The sequence below is a fragment of the Botryllus schlosseri genome, chromosome 7 (assembly GCF_051294905.1).
Source record: "Botryllus schlosseri isolate E-star chromosome 7, Bs_hap1, whole genome shotgun sequence".
NCBI classification, from domain to species: Eukaryota; Metazoa; Chordata; class Ascidiacea; order Stolidobranchia; family Styelidae; genus Botryllus; species Botryllus schlosseri.
Window position 1 is genome coordinate 11,872,399 of NC_137242.1, and position 16,900 is coordinate 11,889,298.

At 41.6% G+C, this 16,900-nt stretch overlaps 1 protein-coding gene across 3 annotated transcripts in view; it reads left to right on the plus strand.

Annotated features, from left to right (window-relative positions):
* Positions 1-16,900, plus strand: part of LOC145442220 (alpha-tocopherol transfer protein-like) — a 234,018-nt gene that overhangs the window by 60,834 nt on the left and 156,284 nt on the right. The window lies entirely within an intron of this gene.

Here is a 16,900-nt window from a genome sequence, read left to right on the forward strand (position 1 = left end):
CATCGATTACCCTGCGACTGCCCCAAGATCTGTGTTCATTTGGGCGGGAGGGGGCTGAAAAAATGTGGCTTTGGCCCTGGTTACAACTTACAACATACATCCAAATACTCCTGAACCGCATCGTGACTGTCTCTAGTCGATAGACAAAGCTTTGCTGGTGTGACGTCATATTGATCGACAATGTGCTCATAACACATTTTGAAATCCGCTAGTGGGCGCTAAAGAGCGTCCTGAATTTGGGTTTCATAAATATGGTAACCCTACATTATCATGTAAGACAGAAAACTGTCCGCGGGCCGGACAAAATCCCTTCGCGGGCCGGATCCAGCCCGCGGGCCGTATGTTGCCCGCCCCTGGCGAGCCATGCACTCTGAATGAAAAGTAATACAGATAATATATGACGCAAGCTTCAAAATGAGGTGGCATGTGGCGGAAGGCGAGGTCGATGTTAGGTCGTTGTCCGGTAATCTTGATGGCGGGGCTGGCTAGTATTCATTTAGAAGAAATTGCTTGTATTTCGACTTGAATGCGGACATGCTCGACAACTGTCGGATGGCCGGCGAGATGCTGTTCCACATTGGGTCCGGCGTATACTTGAAAGAGCAATGCGTTTTGTTGTATTCCGTCCTGATCATATGGTAATTGTTCTCCGTTGACGAGCGTGGGCTGTAGGCTACTTGTGCGCTTTTGACTCCGAGGTGAAGTAGTCGTTGAAATTTGAGGGACATTGACCGCAATGGAACTGATACATAAACTTGGCAAGTTCTAGTTCAACGAGTAATCAAGCCCCAGGGGGCTGGGATGCCACAGCTTCACATATTTGCTACTATAGGCAGCAGTCGAGGCACGACTGTGTCCTTCCACCCCACTCAGGGTCTCCTTCCACAGCCATATTCTAGATCAGGGGTCCCCAATGCGGTGCCCTAGGGCCCCAGATAGCCCGCAAGGACCAGATGAGTCGCCCGCGGGCCTGTTCCGAAAATAGATGGAGTAACAGCCCTTACCAGTGAGCTTTTACATGATGAGATTTGTTTATTTAGCTGTTCTTGTGTAAATAACACTAACACGTAATAACTTGGTTACTCCCGCTATTTAGCCGCTTCAAAATTTTAGTGTTTTTGGCTGTGACTCGTTTTGTGTTCACAAAACTTTCTTTTGAGACAAATAGAAACATGATGTTTTGGCAGCCTTTTGAGCTATATATCATCACTCTACGACCAGTGATTGTCGAGATGGGTCATTTTACCCCTTCATGTGCAGAAATTGGGGGGTTGCCGGCTGCAAAATGGGGGCAATCCTCAAAATTCAATATATTCATTGAAGTTTTAGGTCATTTTTCGTGGTTCAAGAACCTCCTTTTTCCGCTTTAAAAAAAGTTATTTTCGCTCCACCCTATTGTATATATTCTTTCTGATACTGACTTGTGAAAGTTATATTGTTGGCTATACTAGTCGTGGAGCTGAACAAATTAAACCACGTGCATATTAGAAAGGCAGTATTATGTCCTAACATAGCTTTCATTTTCACCCAGTTGAAATCCGTGCCGGTTTCGTGAAATATGAACATGAAATGTTAGTAGATAGCGCCATAGCGGTAGTCTGGATTCGTTTGCAAGTACCGGTACTGCTCAAGTCGTCGTCTCCAAGGCGTCCGAGCGACTCTGCGGAACGAATTGAGCGCAAGACTGATTGGAGCGCAGCTTGCCATTTTATCTTTTTCAAAAAAGATAGAGTCGGATTGACGAGTCAGCTTCCAAGCTGACCCAAATGCCATGTAAATTAGGGTTGCCATACGTCCGGAATTTCCCTGACATGTCCGAAATTTCACTGTTCAAACTAGCGTCCGGGAGGAATTCCCAAAATATGCCAAATGTCTTGAATTTTTACGACTTGGCGCAGACTCATAATTTTTTTCGTAAATCAGCCTAAAAACAATATTCTTGGGAATATTTATGCTAATGCATGATATTTTTCGTCACGCTGCGCGCGATTTATCATCACATATATTGGATTTAATATGATGACTACCACCCACGCAAAAACTGAAATAAAATATAGATAAAGACAACCTTCATTACTGGAATAAGCCTAATTGTAATTGCAATTATAGGAGAACGATAGATTCCTAGAGATCGTCAAGGCAATTTAAATGCTTTGTTCAAAGATAGTGGTTCCAAACGGGGGGGGGGTCGTTTGCCTTTATTCTGAGGTTTGCGTATATGTTGAACGTAATCACCTTCCAAAATAGACCGTGAGTAAATCTGGGCAAAGGTGCTGACTTCTATAGTAATCAGCTCGTCAAATTTTGATCTGGGCAACGGAACATTTTCAAATTGGAGACGGAGTCGCGACCATAAAAAGTTGGTATCCACAGGATGTGGGGTGTATATAAATCTCAGTGGTGCGCACCGGCATAAGGCTGATAAACAATCTTATTGGTAGGACATGAACATGACTTAACGATGTGCAATTACGCTCCCTGTATTTTCGAACTCATCATCCTCCACCAGCAAACTGTGATCATGTGGGCGGAGAGTAGTATCTATATAGTAATATATGGAACAACCAATATTATTGACTGAATTCATTCAAATAATTTATTGACCAGATGCATATAGAAACCAGATTCCTATAACAACCCCCGGAAGTTGCATAGATTACACTATAGTGTGGGCTCAAAATGATTGTTTATTTGGGCGGGAAGGGGCTGAAAGCATGTGCTTTCGGTCCCGGTTACACAACACACATCGACATAGGCTACTTCTGGACCGGATCGTGACCACCTCTAGTCTATGAGCAAAGCTTTGCTAGTGTGACGTCATAACTCATTCTGAAATCCACTAGTGGACGCTAAAGAGTGTCCGGAATTTGGGATGCAGAAATATGGTAACCTTAATGTAAATGAGCAAGGAATGGGGACATATGGTAGGGGAGACCGAACGACCAACCAAACTGGAATCCACCTCGACGTAGTGCCCGATGTCACAGTCTTCTTCGATGTTATTTTTTCTTCGTCGCTCGTTTTTGGAAGCTGCTTCTTGCTCTTTCTCTCTCATTATCGGGTCTTTTTTTCTGGGCTTTTTGTCGCTGTAACAACATCTATACGGGGGACGAGGAGCCCAGAATAACCACCAACGACGGGAATCGAACACGGACCGCCTGTGTAGACGGTGCCGACGCCCACCACTACACTGATGTCTCGATTATTGTTTGCGGTACCAGCGTGTACTCAAAGGTCGTGTGGACGACAACTAGTAGTGGGGAGTGGCTTAACAACTTAGGTACTTGTCTATTCTCCGCTAGGTGACTATATGGAGTCGAAATTATGGCAATATCAGATTACATCAGAAAGAGTTTCAATACTTGCTATTGCAACTATATTTGACGAAGCTCTCACAATAGTTACATCACTTCTCTGTTATATAGTTCTATTTTTCCGGGTTAGTTTGATTTCCAGCGTTATCCCAACCACCAAAATCACTACAGTCCCGAACAGCACTAAACGAGCATGCATTTCTCTTATCCTTTTTAAACATTTTATTTACTTTGCTGGAAATATTTGCTCGTAATATTTAGATTTCCGTTTGTGAATTTTTACTGACTCTCTGCCGTGAGCTTGCCTGCTTGGCCCGCGACAACAATTATCATCAATGACTGACATCAACGAAATTGATCATTAATGTAAATCTTGATTTGATATGTTTAAATCATAAAAACTAAATTTTAAGGTAATATCTGTAGCATGTATAGAAACCGGTAGGTCATTCTGATCAATAGCAATGTAGTAATAGTCTGACGCCTTACAAATACATTGTCCGGTCTAGCCTGGACCGTAGGCAAATCCTCGTCGAAAGTTTTGGCAAATCGACGGAAAATATTGATTTTATGGAATTATTTCATTGTTCCAGTTGATACATTTGGTGATGCTTTAGAAGTCGGTTTTTACTTCAGCTTGTGGCATTATGTGGTATATATGGTGGCTATAGGTGTCGTTTACAATGTACAATACATGTACATTTTGTACAAGTACATTTAAATTACTTTACGAAAATGTAGGGTTAGAATATATGCAAGATGGCGTCACGTGACGCCGTGGGTTCGTGTTCACGTTAACATATAAAACCTTCTAAAAAGTTTCGCGTTCGCACGAACCAGAACCTTTCAGGGTTTGGCACCATCCCTATAGTAACTATGCGGAATTTTTAATCTCAAATGGTCGTTTCAACATCTTCCTGTATATATTCATCACATCGCATCGTGTCCTGCGTATCGCATTGTGCACCGCGAGCTGATGAAAATACTAGCAGGTCTACCGCAGATTGATGATTAAACAATAAACATGTTAGACATCTACAGATCGAAATATCTGAGACACCAAATGAATTTTAAAAGATTGTGATTGAGGCAATTCAAGACGCTATTCACACTTTTGAAATTACTTTTACACATCTTGTGTATCTGTAGGCATATGGCGTGGCATATGGCGTCTATCCGTAGGTTATTATCACAACAAAGATCACTAAGTAACTGGTGGAATCGTCTAACTAGGCTATACTAGTGCATAATGGACAACTTCACGAGTATAGCAAGCAGGATCAATTTTAATCATATCGAAATGAACCCAGAATACATAAGTATGGATTCATCGCAACCGAGAGCTGAGAAGAATGTTTTGCACAGTGTGCGCTTTGAATAAAGCTTTCCAACGCGGCCATATGAAACCCAGCCTGTCAAAACGGCATATTGATTCGGAACACGCAAAAATGTAGATTCGAGAATCCCTACCTCGACACGGAAGTATGAGCACGGGGGCTCGCTCGGTCTCAATGTCCAGTAAGCCCAAGAGCCCGAACTGTCTATAGTTGAATCTGGACATGACCAGTTCTGTGAGTAATGTTATACCCCAGATATATATTTATACAAGATTGTGAATAATAAAGTTTCATGAATCACATTAATTTGTGTTTTGTTACCACGCGCTGGTGGCATTACATAGTAATAACGCTATAATACATTATAAATACCGGTTCATTTCATTAAAAATAAATTAGTCAGGATCCTGGTGGTACGCAGCGTGGTGGAAAACAAATAGGTGGTACGCGACTGGAAAAAGTTTGGGGAACGCTGATTTACATTCTGCGTAATGGTAAATTCAATGTGACTTGACCATATCGCAGACGCTAGCAAATCGAATCTAGCGATACAACACCAGGAGTCGTTTCGACACCCTCCTATCTTTTCATTATATCGCAATCTTGTGGTGTCTTGATCTGATGAATAATTCAATGAAATGATCATTATGATGAGGGGCAAGCCTGATTGAATGGAGTTCAGTAATAGTTATGCTCACTGGCTGTATCATATCGACGGTCAACGGTCAACCATTTCGAGAGAGACGAACTGTAGTATATAGTCAATGCATGACTCAATGCGTCATCACATGAGGCACGTCCGCACGTGGTTTTCAGTTTAGGAATGTGCGTTGAACTCGACTCACCCGCCAGCGTAGTCAATTGGAAACCGCACCTGAAACTTCGCCATGCAGTAAGTTCGTGATCTCTATTTGCCTGGTAGAGATATGTACGTGCCGAGAGAGCCGGCCCAGGCACATGTGAACAGCATGTTCTAATGGATGCTCTTATTGTGGAAATGCATGTGGGCCGACGTGAGTTTGGGTTTCAAAATCGTGATACATTGACTACACTTACAGTCCTACACAGCTCGGAATTTATATTAATTGGAATTATTCGAATGCTATTGTCGCACTGAATCCGAAAATCCAAATATTTGTAATATCAGAGTACCATACCCGCTCAAAATCCCTAAGGAATGAGAAATGCGACTTTGTTGCATACAATGACAGTGCAGCGAAACAATGCAACGCGAAGCACATATTATTTTGCCTCATCGATTGTTGGCCTAATAATCCGGCAATCTCAGAGCAGTGAAATAGTGCACCATCGGTTATCGACTTCGCGAACCAACGGTTTCACATGGGTAGTTGTTATGCATCTAACTGCAATCAAGAACGACTACCGCAGTGCCTTTTTATGTAGCCTGCGTGTGGATAATGACAATTGAATAAGGCACCGTTTTGGCTTTATATATTTGCAAATCTGACTCTAAAGCGCTCAGTGCTTCACCAACCATGAACCTCGCCGGTCGACGCGCACGTCACTGACTACCCAGGGATATCTAAAACTAGATCTCCCTGTGATTATCATGGACATGATACCATCCAATTGGCAGTCGTAATATTTTTTCCGCTACTCTGACTCCCCGCGTCTTCGTCAATTGTGTCAGCAACTACGCTTCTTATGACTGCCTCCAATCAAACATTGCGACTGCCTCCCGACTCCTTAATATCGAAATTCGCGGATCGACTATCACTATACCGACCAGAGGTGGTCAGTAACGAAGTACTTCTACTTTTTTGAAGTACTCAAGTAGTTTTCCTCTACTTCTAGTACTTACTCAAGTAGAACTAATTTTCGCTACTTCTACTTACTTACTTTTCGCTATTTTCATTTTGTCCAGTAGAAGTAGTTTAATTCTCCAATCAAGAAGATAGCCCGAAGAATTTCGGGGCTGTATTCACGGAGTATCAACATTTAATTTTCAGAAAAGTTGAGTAAAACCCATAATTTTCGTCGCACTTCGCGCACAATGGATGTGGAGTGACCAATATAATTTAATGAAAGTATCGGTGAATATAATTTAGGTAGTGGGTTGCGTGATTCCGTTCACAACGCATTGTCGCCCATATGAAATACTACATCCCAGTATATATGGCCCATCATAACGTTTGAAACTGATTTTTCGCAATCTAGCATTTACTTATATCGTAGGTAGACCAACAGTCCATGGCGTGTCCTAATGTGGAACAGGGGGCTCTGACTTTTTTAGCTTTAGACCTGTTTTAGCACATAACCTTTGAAACTTTCTGGACAAACGAAATACATTTTCCGCTAGGATTTATATTTTGATTTTAATTCCCAGTATCGTACTTTGAGTTCTAATTAATATCAGTTCTTTTGTCTGGAGAACATACATGTTTGAGCATAAAAGGAAGTGTAGTAATGCCTTTAATTTCCATAAATAAAGCTACACAATATGGCATATTTACGATCCACCATATTTGTTATTGACGTTTTCTAATCACGCAAAGTGTTTTTTACACCGTATCCGATACAACTTCTCCGTATTGCTCTTCGATTAAACTGCGGGCCTTATAATATTGGGGAGGGTGTCATACCATGATATTTTCTGAAACGTACTGTTCGAGTAAACAGAATATTAGTATCGCATTTCCATATCAATACTATCTTTTCATCCCATCATGCGGACGAACGCTTATGCTGTTGAAAATTGGATACCTCCTGGTATGCATCAACATGAATCAAGCTCTGCACCTTTCGCATAGCTCAATTTTCAGCTTTTGACAATCAATGCAAACGAATTACAATCGTTTTCATAACTACTTACTTACTTGAGTAGATTTAAAGTCAGTCAGTTCTACTTCTACATCAAGTAGTTTTAGGTTGCTAATAGATGAAGTACTTCTACTTCTACTCGATTAGCTTCCTTGACTACTTTGACCACCTCTACTACCGACTGTCACAAACTGAATATTCGGCTCTGACTCCGACCCAAGTCCAAAGTTTCTGAAAACGTCCAGACGGCGCCTACGATATTCATCGTAGGCCCCGGTCCAGACTATACGACGCGCGACTCTGACTCTGATTCCGACTCCCCAACCCAAACTGTATCTACAGATATGATTAAATCTACTATTTGGGAAGAACATATAATTATGTTTGTAACTCTTTGACTCTACAGTAACAGTGTACAATACCCAATACACTTTGACCGATACATATACGTCTGAATCGTTGTGGCGGCCGTTTACCCTGAAGCGTCACGATTGGGCATTGAAGTTACAGTGTTACTTGAATATATTATATATTCAGTCCATGTGATCACTTGCTTAAATGTAAACGCATACAATAGCTAAGCATCATTATTACAGTAGTTATGGCTCTACTTCAAGAAGTGCTATAAATGTGACGGCCGTAAGATGTTGCGTATTAACCAGAAGGTTATATGTATGGCAAGTTTTTGCAATTTTTGCAACTTTCTTTTACTGCTTCTGACAGCTTCCTAGATCCTCAGGACTCGAGATCTATGTGCAATGACGTTTTCAGCCGTTTGGAGGGATTTTTAGTGCAACTTTTTGCAACTTTTCTCTATTTTTTCATACCAATTTTTACTGCAACTTTTTTCAAATATTGCGTCAAAATGTAAAGGAGTGATTTAAAAACATGCTATAAACTAATTCTAGTATGGTTCTATTCTCTTTGATTTGCATAACAAAGAGGTATATGGTGGGTTAGCTGCATCTCACTGTGTTATCTATGACACAATGGTTGCAAGCAAGAAATTCATCTATACCCCTTCCAAGCACGACCGTGTTAGAACAATATATGTAAATAGATCGCTGTATTAATTCTGTCGTTTAGATTTGAGATAGTTTCCCATTTCACGGACGCCTAGGCGAGACCGCCGAAAATTGCATTTTCAATGGGTCACCTTATTCAGGCTATTGATTTTGTTAAAGTCGGCTAGAATCAGTTTTTCTACAACGCCATGGGTCAAGCGCCGAGATAGCGCAATGGTATAACCCGCGGCTGCAACACCAATGGGGTGCGGGTTCGAGTCCGGCCGAGGTCGACTTCTGAATTCTTATACCTAAGTGTTCAAGGTTTATCTAGGCTCCTCCTTGCCACCTCATCCGCGTTAGCGGTGTCCTACAAAAAGCCTAGAAGTGGGCCGTGCTATAGTCGGCAGTTACGGAATAAAAATGAAGAATATTGGCCTGGTGTAGATGACCATAGTATACCAAACACCATGAATACCTCAAACCAACCTTGGGTCAAGTTTGCCGACCTAGGGGGTTTGGAGTGAGTTATTTGACTTGCTTTAGGGCAGGGCTGGCCAACCTTTTCAGCCAAAGGGTCACATTCGATGGACGAACTGTTGCGCGGGCAACTAGCCGCGCGAAGCAGAAAAAATTTTTGTGAAGTTCACAGGTCAATAATATTGTCACCTGACTATACTGCGGGCCTGCTGTATATCGCTGGGCTCAGTTTGCAAGGACTGGGCTATTGGCGTCTGGACATATCGATATCGAACGTTTCGACCAACATGCGTCAATCATTTTGTGCTTAGGTTTCATAGTCGACGGTCTTTCCGCGAGTGCAAATTTTTGGTTGGCCTCACAAGTTCACAATCTGTGCAATCCATTTTTGATAACATTGAAAATTTCGGAAATTACCTCGCGGGCCACTCAAAACCTTCTCGCGGGCCACATGTGGCCCGCGGGTACGGGGTGGCCGGCCCTGCTTTCGGGGAACGGGGTTATCGCTATGCTGTCTGGATTTTTTGGGTAAAATAATTCCTGCGTTGCGTAATTTTCTTGCTGCGTACCGGGAAAAGATATAATTTTGGGCGGTATCGCCATAATGTCCGTGAAATGGCAAAGTAACAAATTTGACAGCTCTGCAGGAACTAGGTTATCTAACACAACCTTTCGAGTATCTCATACCCTACTAATTCCAAAAATATATAAATGCAACTTTTTACTGCAACTTTTGTCGAAATTAAGTGCAACTTTCTCGCGATTTTAGTGCAGTAAAAACTTGCCCTAGTTATATGTTTTGAATGAAAGATTTATTCTCTCACAATACTGTGTATTTGCATCACGATCAAATATAATAATATTCAATAGTAACAGACACCAAACAGAAACAGTAGTTATATAAGTAAGCAAGTATGCTGAAAACTGGAAATTCAACTCTGCCGTTGCACGCGATCAGAAAATGCTCACGGGCTATATATATATATTGATGCTATCAAGAAATGGTGGTGAGCTTGTACAAAATATTTCTCTGTTAAAACGCCAGATTATAACTCTTCTTTCGGGAAGTATAGAAGCGAATTGAGTGAATAACATAGGCGGGTTCACACTTCACACACATGCGAGTGAATGTCTGTACCAGATTGGCCAGATTATGATGGTGGCTTTCGTTCTGTTCGTTTTATCTTCACCTTGTCACGTATACACTGATATAAAAACAATTGAATATACCTCTGCCCATCCCATCGTGTCCGGGCAAAGGTCCAAGTCGTGCTGGTGGTAGACATATCACATAACAGGAGCCGCATGTGTGAAATCTATGGATGAAAAGAACTGGAAGCCTGTTATGTCCATTGAAGTCCTTTTGCTATGGTTCAGAATAACAAGAATAACACAATAACATTGTTTTCAAACAATAAAAATTCCCCGCCTTCAGTAGGAAGAAACAAGTCACATTAACTCGAAACGGTATTGTTTGTTTTTGGGGTATTCATGGTGTTCGTCGACTACTATGGTCATTTACACCAGGCCGATATTCTTCTTATTTTCCGTAACTGCCGACTTATAGCACGGCCCACCTCTAGGCTTTTTGTAAGACACCGCTGACGCGGATGAGGTGGCAAGGAGGAGCCTAGATAAACCTTGAACACTTAGGTATAAGAATTCAGAAGTCGACCTCGGCCGGACTCGAACCCGCACCCCATTGGTGTTGCAGCCGCGGGTTATACCATTGCGGTATGTTGTACGGGTATAATTGTGTCACTATGCTCCTTATTTTTAGGTCTACTTGATGTTTCATGATTGATGACAAGCGAGAGTGTTGCATATAGGGTTGCATTTAAAACAGTGTTTTAAAACATTGTCATTTTAAAGAGAACAGGACCGTGGTATTTTTTTCAAAAGTTGTATAATTATGCCATACATGTGTGAATACTTTCGATAATACATGCAGTATGAGCACAGAGACGATTTTCACCCGATAAAGTCGACGAACACGATATGGAATGGTTGTGGCCCTCAGAATTGTAGGTTCAACAGTTATAGCACGTAGTTTTAGATCATTGGTACGGAATGGATGTTCTGATACTGATGAGCGCCGATCGTAAAAATACTGCATTACAATGTAGACCTGGTAAAGATATTTTGTGGTCCGTGTAAGACGGAGGTCGGAAGCCTTTTTCGACAAAGGAGTCACTTTATACTAATCTGCAATTGTCAATGTCATTCCACTGTGGCGTCACAATTAAAGTTTGGGACGACATGGCTAATAAAAAACAAACAAAAAAATAAAAAACATACTTTAAACAACGGCCATGTCTATAGGCCTTATAGCAGGGGCGGGCAACATACGGTCTGCGGGTCGGATCCGACGGGATTTTGAGCGGCCCGCAGAGAGTTTCTATCCTGAAAGCGAGATTCTACTATGAAAGTATTGACAAATTTTATGCGTCACAGAATGAATCCAAGATTGCCAACCTGACAATATGGCCAATGGCCATGAAACTGCTTGTTCTGTTCGGGTATACATACATACATTTGCGAGCAAACTTTTTCGACCAGGAATATTAAACAGGCAAGGTTTCGTTCCAATATAACTGTTGTTGACGTGCAGTCGTTACTAAGGGTTTCTACATCCGACATGCAGCCAGAGTTCAAAGAACCTAATTGTTGACAGCTTTGATCGATCACATGTCTGATTGACTTAAAAAGCTATTGAAGTACATTATAAGCAAATGAATTTGTTAAATACTGTTTTTGGTCTCTATGCTTTAAACTTAAAGTTTACATTAAATATACGATTAATCCTTGTACAGGTGGATAAATCCGCAGTTAATGAATCGATTCCCCGATCCGGCCCGCCAAGTACTTCCATTTTCCTATATCAGCAGGCCCGCCGACCGGAGAAGTTCCCCGCCCTTACTTTATAGGGTTAAGCTCAAAATAGAGATTGAATTTAGAAAATAGCCACCGCCGGATATCTCAACAATACTGCGGTGTGCTTGCATCTCCATCGCCGAAGCAACCGTGACGGTGCAGATGAAAATGAATTCTCTCTCTCTCTCTCTCTTTCTCTCTTGAATTTCTGAATTTGTGATGATCTTTTATCGACTCAATTAGCTGCAAAAATTGCGATACAATGAAAGGAAAGAAGGTAGGCGAATGGCACAGGATAATTGTTCGACAGTGCGTGTTACCAGCATGACAGCGTGATGACAAATTCGGAATTAATCGTGCGTGGCAAGTCGTAAATTAGAAGGGAATAAAATGAAATCTGACTTGCCCAGGTCGGCCAGGTGTCAATCTACAAATCCTGTTTTCACCATTGTATCACAATTACGCGAGTATGTGGATAGGATACGCATTGGTAGCGTTTGACTAGATTTGTCATTACTTCGATATGCTACCAGCCCCATAGCCGCAAGAGTTCCTCCTCACCGCCCGATCCAAGATCGTATTGTCTCAACAAAAGACTATATATAACGAAAATGCGTCGTCGGGGCCTATTACAGCTAAGTTATCTTAGTTATTGTAGGGTTACCATACGTCTAAATGTCCCCCTCGTTGGCAATTCGCCCCCTTTACAACTTTTAGAGCTAAGATAGTGGATAGATTCAAGTGAAAATGAGAATAACTGACGCTAAACAGAAAATCCGTATCGAACGAAAGTGGCGACCTTTAATTTAGTCAACCAACTTATCGTGTGAAAGAAAAACTGTATTTCTGGAGTTGAGCAGGGAACTTGACCTTTTCTTTAGTTAACCAACCGAAGTCGGGGGAAAATTTACCATTTTTTTTTCGCTTCGTCTTTGGACCCAAATCACATGAGACGCACGTGTCCTTTGCCAGTTCCGGACTGGGAACTCGGATGGCCTTGATGTAAGTGAAGTGTGGTTAATTCGCTCAGAGATAGTAGGCGATGAGCAATGCAATTATTGAATTAGGTTGTAATCAAATCTCTAACCCATGCGTCCGATGCATGTAAATCAATTGGAGACCACCAGTCAATTCTGTGGAAATCCAGGAAAACCAAGAAGCCAGCGATGTGCGTATGATTACGAGGACACGTGATTGTTGATGTTTTTTCCGCAAAGCTCAGTGGAAAAGCTTAACCGTCGCAATTCGGCGCTGACTGCCAAATCCTAATCCGGAGATTGATTTATTATTAATTGATTGACCGACCGACCGACCTACTATCTGTCGCATCTCCCTCGTTTCATAATTCTGATTTCAGTCCGATAAGAATTGGCGTTCCGATAGAATTCGACGTAATAGCCTACATACACAGCGCATTGATATTCAGTAAGGAGACATGAAATGCTTGAGAAGCCAAAATTATGTTCCATCTGCTACTCAATTCATTTGAATCCTCGCGATAACCCGATGTTTTCCTTTTTTTGAACACGAACCAAGTTCTATACTATAGAGACGTTGGTCGTAGAGGAATTTGTTTAGAATTTAACTATTGAGTGCAAAACGTGCCTTGAATATACGATACATCCATACATCCCAACGGTACAGAAAGATCTGAAGCTTGGGCTTGCTTTGTCGCAAAATCGAGCGACATTCTCACTACTTTTACTATATTTACCCACGTGACGCATTCACAGCGCGCTTAGTTGGTAGGTGTGCCAATGTTATATATTTTATTCATTCGAATTTCGTCTGAAAACGATAGATAGAATCTTCGGACAATCTGCCAAATCGTTTGCACGCGCCCAATCATTTCTCCCTCGAGCACCTCGCCTACACACATTTGCAACTATTGTAGTATGGTACCGAGTACCGACAAATGATACCCCGAAATTATATGCCGGTCGATATGTTTAGAAATACCTGCCGGTTACTGAAAATGTGCGTGTATTTGTAGACACAACAAATATAACATAAAGACGCACGGGCAGCGCCTGATAGACTGTGGTTAACTTCATGTAGATAGGCTATATTTTTTTTTACGGAATTCAAAACATTACCTATGCAGTACTCTTAAAATCCCTGTTTTCATTTCCTGCAATATGTGTAGCAAACGTGTGTATAGTCAGTCTGAAAGTTTTTCGGTCCATACCTGCATATAGAAATCACATATTACCCCACTAAATATCGTTTCCTATCTTCCAACTCAATATGCGTTCAAACCCTTAGATCTAGGCTACTTGAGATACAGGAAAGAGAGGCTGTCAAGGAGACTGTATGCGACACAGAGCGGCGATAAAAGCAGGAGAGGGTTGTTGTGTTGGCATCATACAGGTAAATGATTACTCTTGAACGACCCAATAACCGGGATGAGTGCTGCATACCAGAGACATAGACGAACGGGTAGTACCTAAGCTCTCTACCACAGAAGACAGCCAATACATACAATTCAGAATATACAAAAGACCGCATATTTTACATAAACATCATATTTTGCAAGTGTAATCATGACGTTTGATGAGTATTGTTATCGATGCGGGTTTCGCTTCCGTTTGCTTTCCACTTTCGAAAGCCAACACTTTCGTTTTATCTTTCAATGAATCTTTTGCGTGCAAAACTTTTGGGGCCTACTTCAATCAAACGAAACTGGGAGGATTAATTCTCATTAGCAATGTTGTTGTTGTTGTTTTAGTTGTCATGTTGTGTCAACTGCATTGGTCATTTTACGCCAGGCTGATATTCTATATCAGGGGTCGGCAGCCTGTCGCTTGCAACGTGTCACAATATGTTAATGTCAAAATATTTTCAACTAGCGTGTCAAACATGTTTAGCGTTGTTATAATTATCGTTTTAAGCAAGGAATTTCACAAACGGCTTATCTGAAGCTGAGAACGGAATCCATTCCGCCAGTGTTTCTTACAGTATGTGACGCGAAGGGTATAGATTTGGGTCGGTAGCTCGCTACAGCACCAGAGCTATCTTTAAATGCAGGAAATATTTGCTCCAAATGCCGGTTCCTAACAGTCCTGCTCCCACCATAAGGGATGACAACGACCTATTGCGATATTAGAATGACATTCTCGTTGGACTCATTTCTGCATATGATTATTATTTTTATGTCAACGTATGCACTCATATTAAAATCGAGAAATTCGATGAAGGCTAATCGCGCGAAGCGCCCTCCCCCACGCCAATTGAAGTGTTTGGGGTGTGGCGATCACGGCCCTGCTCTGAATATTAGCATAAGGATGTATTTGCACACTGATTTTCAGTGTTTGGTTTTGAGAAATCGATCGCCAAGTTCAATGATCCAGGGATCCGTGAGCTTCAAAATTCGTAGCAAGCAGCTCGTGATAATAGAAAAGATGGAAACCGGGTCGGATGGTGAGGGGCCTATAGATAAACCTTCAACACTGCAGTAAGAATTTTTGAGTCGACCTCGGCCTCATGTGATTATCTGAAATATGTATCAGGAAAGTTTGGATTTTTTTCTGTAAAATGGGTGAATGAATCGGGCAAGAACGATAACACTTAATTAAATAGCAATCAATCGCTTACAAATACATCGAGGAATTCACGAAGATTGATGCATTGCCAGTTCAGGGGTTACCACCGTACATAGTAATCGACTGCATGAGAACGATATGACAATACGCGCTCTGTTTTTAGAATAACCACTTCAAGTCGTGCCTGGGATATTGAATAGCTCAATCGTTCTATCATGGAAGTTTGATATATCATACCAGGCGAACACACTACAATCATGCCTACATTGCAAACATACCGATTACCTACCGATACCTTAGATACCGCAACAACACGGCCTAACACATACCGCTATAATAACGAAAGGAAGAATACCGCCTTTCAATTAAAGCTTTTGAAAATATTACACGTTTACACGGTAGCAGGGAGCACTCCCTCGTTTCGGTTGATTTGAAGTATAGGTGAATGCTCAGGACAAGAGGTATGTCGCAGGCACGTTCAATTGAACCCATGATGTAGCCTAGTCGCTATACGTAAGTTCATTGACCCGGACACGATATAATTTTGTAAAATAACTATCGCAAAATATTCATCAGGAATATTTTGGTATATACTGAATACCAGACCGCAGACGATAATTCGAAAGTCCGCAGGCGTATTGGATACGATAGTTAATAAACAAGGCCATGGGTGATGAACGAATAGGCTATATCATTGAATTTATATTGAGGGCTTGTCCTTGCAGTTATGAAATTTTATGGTTATAGTCCGTATCATATCTCTATTATGAAGAAATTACGGACATATTGACATGCTGTAACAATGCTGCCATATTTTTATATCGGCAATCCGTAATCTCCTCGTGATTGTTGGCGATATTCGGAGCTCGTCGGCCTGTATGTAATTTAAATTGTCTGTCGCCACAACGCTATCAACACCAAATCAATGAATTTAACAATGCGAAGCTTATCATGAACTTAAATTATTACTATTTGTATATGCAGCACGTAGGAATATCAAGATATCCCCGGTAGCACACGATTACCAGAAAAAGAAATGGCATTATATGCGCTGCGTGTGGACAAGGAAATACATACACAATATAGAGCACCGTGAAACCCCTACGGCCTACCTCTACACGGCCTACACCTGCAGATATTAATAGTAGCTTCAAATCGCCCTAATCCAAACGCAGAAGGTTGTCGAAGTAGTTATCTTTGGTACTGAAGACACGTCGTAAATTTCTACTCAAGAACAAGTTCGTAAAAGATATTCTATTATAAGGTCTGACCTAAGCAAGTAGTACAAATAGTCAAAACCTACTTGAGTACTCCTAAAAAGTAGTACATCGTTACTGACCCTCTCTGCCCAAACGTGACTCGGCAATTACATCGCGGAATCGCTCAGAACCACACACTTCGCAAGCGAGATAACGTTGTGGTATAACCACGGCTGCAACACCAATCGATTGTGGGTTCCTCCCTCGCCATCTCATCCGTGTATGCGTTGTCTTAAAAAGCCTATAAGTGAGCTGTGCTACAAGTCGACAGATACGGAATATCGGCCCGGTGTAAATGACCATTGCAGA